This window comes from Natrix helvetica (assembly GCF_964273705.1).
Source record: "Natrix helvetica genome assembly, chromosome: W".
NCBI lineage: Eukaryota > Metazoa > Chordata > Lepidosauria > Squamata > Natricidae > Natrix > Natrix helvetica.
In genome coordinates, this window is record NC_138555.1 from 39,740,302 (window position 1) to 39,745,355 (window position 5,054).

A 5,054-nucleotide genomic window follows, 5' to 3' on the forward strand; every position below is an offset into this window, starting at 1 on the left:
TGGCTAAAACTCCGATGAGTCAAGAATTTAGCCATGATGATATAAAAAGCCCAGTTTTTGATAAGGGTATTTATCAATCCCAAATTGGTAGTTTATCTTATCTTAGCAATTGGTCTAGGCCAGATATTGCATATAGTGTTAATCAATTGGCCAGGTTTAATGCTGAACCTACTGAACGGCACTGGCAAGCTGCTAAACGTGTATTGAGATTTCTTAAACAGACAATACACTATGCCTTATATTTAGAGCCTAAGGATGAACTAAGATTGACTGCATACGCTGATGCAAGTTTTGCAACTGACGTGTCTACACGTAAATCCACATCAGGTATTGCAATATTCTTAGGAAAGGCGTTAATTAGATAGCGGTCTATTCGTCAAAAGCATTTAAGTTTATCAACAATGGAGGCTGAATTTTCATGTTTATCTTTGTTATGTACCGATCTAATTTGTTACAAGCAACTCCTGATAGATATGGGAATTAATGTACGGGAGCCTATTGTTGTATACGAAGACAACCAAGCAGCGATCCAGATGACATCAAATCTCGCAGACAAGGACAAAGCATACTGACTTAAGATATATGAATGTACGGCAAAGTGTTAGTAGTAAAATGATTACACTAGAGTATTGTATGTCTGAAGAAAACATTGCTGATCATTTTACCAAAGCTCAAGGTACGGTAAAACATAAACATTGTTGTGATGATTATGGATTGAGAATCTGAAGTTATGTGTAAATACATTGACAACCCAAGAGGGGAGAATGTTAGGGATGTAACCCTAGTCTTGGCTTGGCAATGTGTTCTGACCCCCCCCCCCCCCCGTCCACACCAAAACACTCCGAGCCAAAGATACTTTACAAGATTTATTGACAGACAGACAGGTCCTTGGCAGTGAACCAACACAGATAAGCCTTAGCAACAACCAGGCACTGATAAGCAATAGCAGCAATCCAGCCTGCCACGCTCACAAGACTGTTCTCTCACATTAGTTCATGCGTTGACGTCTGCAAAAGGGCGTGTGCACAAGCAGTCCTTTTATAGTCTGGAGAGGAGTCTAATTACCATCAGCTGAGTGCAATTACCTCCTGTAACTGCGCAACTGTTCCTGACGCCTATTAGCTCTACGGTGACGAGCATCCAACAACAACTCACTGCTGATGTCTGACTCATCCTCCCTTGTCTCCTCCCCACTGCTCCAAGGCATGACATCAGGAGCACACTCCCTTTGGCTTTCACCACTGCTCCATGCCTCAGGCGCCTCCTGGTGGCCAACCAGCCTCTCTGATCCCTGCTCGGAGTCGGAACCCTTTCCAGGGTCCTCCACATCCTCCAGAGCCGACTCATAGGGACCCTCGCTGTCGGAGTCTGGTGGCAGCTCCAACGGCTCCTACTGGGCCACAACAGCAATGTATATAAGCCATGATTGTAACAAATGTATCTGTTACTTTAAATGCTAGAGAGATGTAATTGGTTGCCGTTACCTCAAGCAGACATAAGAGGGAGCCAGAATGACTGTTAGCTCTCTGTTTGTTAGACGCTGATCAGTGTATTGTGAGGTACTGTGTTTTGCTACTGTTAGCTGCTTTGTGTGCTAAACTGATTATTTGATAACTGACGGACTGAACCATGTATGACTTGGACTGTAAATTGGACTCTGAATACCTCTATATTTCCACATAGTAAACTACTATATTTTATACTATTCAGTGTCCCTGTATGCTGGCTTGTGCGTGTTCTTGCATACCACTCTCATTACGCTTCTCTGCACACTCGCTCTCCTAACGGGGAGATTACTTACTTAACAGTGCGCACGCACGTGGTGTGGTTTATCTTAATTACCAATGTAGCTATAAAAGGTGGTGGGAAGCACAGGGTGGCAGCTCTGACAATTTATTCATTGCCTTAGTGCAGTGGTTCCCAAACTCTTTCAGTCCACCACCCCCTTGGTGCTACAAACTGATCCTCAGTGCCCCCCACCCAGTGGTGGAATTCAAATTTTTTTACTACCGGTTCTGTGGGCGTGGCTTGGTGGGCATGGCTGGGGGGTCATGTGACTGGGCGGTTTGCACGACAGAAGGAAGATAGTAACAGTAACATTCAAAACTGTAACAATTAATTGCACATTTATTCAAAATCCAATTTAAAAACCTTTTTAGTTAATGTCGATTTCTTTGCTTGGAGAGAAGTTGGATGACCACACTGAAGCCACGTTCCACCAAATATGATGTTGGAAATGCAACAAGGAGCTTCTTAACCACTGTCCATAGTGCAGGATAGCGATCAGAAATTTCTTTCTGTAACCAAAACTCTTGGTATGATTTCTTAAACTTTGGCTTCAGCTCAATGTCATTTTGCAGCTCTATGAGTTGTTCCTCCAATCTGGAATTTCCATCAAAAGAAGATTCTGATATCGCTCAGACATACCTTTATGCAGCATGTCCAAATGGTCACAAAAAACTTGAAGATCATCATCTTGTATCCCACCTTTCTCTTCTAGCTCAGACAAGCTCGGAAATTGGTATAGCTCGCGATGGCCTATATTGCGCTTGAATAGAGTTAACTTTGAAATAAACGTAGAGATGACAGATTTGGCCTTAATAAGACTGACCTCATTTCCTTGCAACTGCAAATTCACTTCATTGAACTTTGCAAATAGTTCTGATAAATAAGCAATGTCATGCCTGATCTCTTTCCGTTCACCACTGAGCAAAGCATTCTTGTCTTCAAAAAACTCCACAACAGTGTCAAAAAGATTGTAAAAGTGTCTCACACAGTTGCCTTTTGATAGCCAACGAACGTCTGTATGAAGCAGCAAACGATCAAAATCTTCATCATTCTCAACACAGAGCTCTCTGAATAGTCGATCATTGAGAGCATGTACTTTAATTTTGTTAACTGCAGTAATGACAGTGTGTAATGACTTGTGCAAGCAATCACTGAGGTTTTTTGCAACCAGATGTTGACGATGAATGACACAGTGAATGGTAAAGACATTTGGCACTGCTTTTTTCAAGTAAGCAACGCACCCACGGTAGCGACCAGTCATTGATGGTGCTCCATCAGTTGCACAAGCTAGTATGTTGGTAAGTGGAATTTCCTTGTCTTTGAAAAACTGCTCAACAACATGAAATATTGACTCCCCTTTAGTATCTGTTTTTAGTTGCCTCGCAAATTACAACTCGAGTCAAACTTTCATCTTTAATAAAGCGCACATAAGCAAGAAGCAAAGATTCATTGCCTGCCAAAGTTGATTCATCCAGCTGTAATGCAAAGTCTATTGTCCGTAGTATGCTGCACAATACATCTTCCACATTCTCAGCCATTTCATCTATGCGTCTTTGCACTGAATTGTTGCTGAGAGGAATTGTTTTAATTATATCATGTGGTGACTTATGCAAAACAGTACTCAGAACCTCACTAATGGCTGGTAGGATGAGTTCTTCGCCAATAGTATGTGGCTTTCCAGACTTAGCAATCAGAAATGAAATGTTGTATGATGCATGCAAACCATCAGTGTTTTGTTAGGAAGCATTGTAAAACATGCGTGACAGTGTTGGGTGCTTTTGCAAGTTGTCACAAAGTGATTGAAAAAAAGTTAGGTTCTTGTCTGCCTTGTCAGGATGTGCCTTCTTCAAATGTTCATTCAGTCTGGAAGGCTTCATTGCCTCATTAGAAAATACTTTTTCACATAGTAGGCACCATGGCAGCTGCTGGTTTGATGGTGCTGGTATAAATCCATACTTCAGATATTCCACACTATATTGTCTACATTTCTTCTTTGACTTTTCTGCTTCTGCCATTTCTGCTCTGAAAATCAGAATACTTACAATATGTGTGTGTTCACATCTGGCTTAAGGCTTTGCTAAGTGAATAAATAAACCCTACCAACTCCCTGCCTGCCTTCTCTGTGCAAATAAACCAGGATGTTGCTCTTTACTCTGTAGCAAAGCAAGGATTCTGAAGCATGAGGAGATGACCAATTAAATAAAGTTTCGTTTTACAAAGTCATTGTGGGCACATTGTTTGCATTGGTGTAATTAAGAAAGCACAAACATTTGCTTGAATTATTTGATGACATTATTGCATGGTACCTAGGGATTCCTGTTAGATATTAACACTAGCTACCAGAGTTTCCACTCTGGTCCTCTGTTCCGGTGGGAACAGAGGTTTAACCTGATTGGCTAAGAGGTCTCACAGCTCCCTATAAAAGGGTTGCTGTCAGACCGAACAGTTGCTGGATTGTACATACCTGTCTGTCTGAATAAAGAGCTGTTGTTGCATTAAGCCAGTGTCTGCCTTCTCATTGCCCGATCTAACACTGGCAACAAGGGTGGGATTGAGAGGCAGATAGGCGAAGAAACGAACAACGAGATATCCAGCAAGTAAATCCAGCCCCGAGCTTTTGCGCAGCATCGAGCTACCAATATGAGCCGCAAATTCGAATCGCCTCATCCAAGAATGGCCATGCACGCCCCGCCAACTCCGTATGACCCGGGAATTGTATATGTTACGGTTTGAATGCTTCCTCGAGGCAAACGACCTTATGGGCGTCCCCGACACCCACAAAAAGAACCTCTTCCTGGGATACTGCGGCAGAGAGGTCTTTGAAACCGCGAAGGACTTATCGGAGCCAACTCCGATCCAAGCGGTTCCTTCGGCAGCGTTACAACAGACTCTGAAAACTCACTACGCGCCCAAACCATCAAGGCACGTTCGCCTCCATGAATTCAACGTGCGAAATCAACAGGAGGGAGAATCCATCAACCAATATTTTATTTATTTATTTATTTATTTATTCAATTTATAGGCCGCACCCTCTCCACAAAGGGACTCGGGGCGGCGTACAACTCAATATACAAATAAATGACAAGTAGGAGGTAATCAAAACATTGTACAATTCATAAATAAATAATCATAAGTTAAAAACAACACAACAAAATTTAAAACAATTAAAATACCCCAAAAATCAGTTAGTTTAGATTTAAAATTGTCCAGAGGGGATTCGAAAATGTAGTTGTAATTCAAGCCAGGCCAGCTAGTTGGAACAGGTG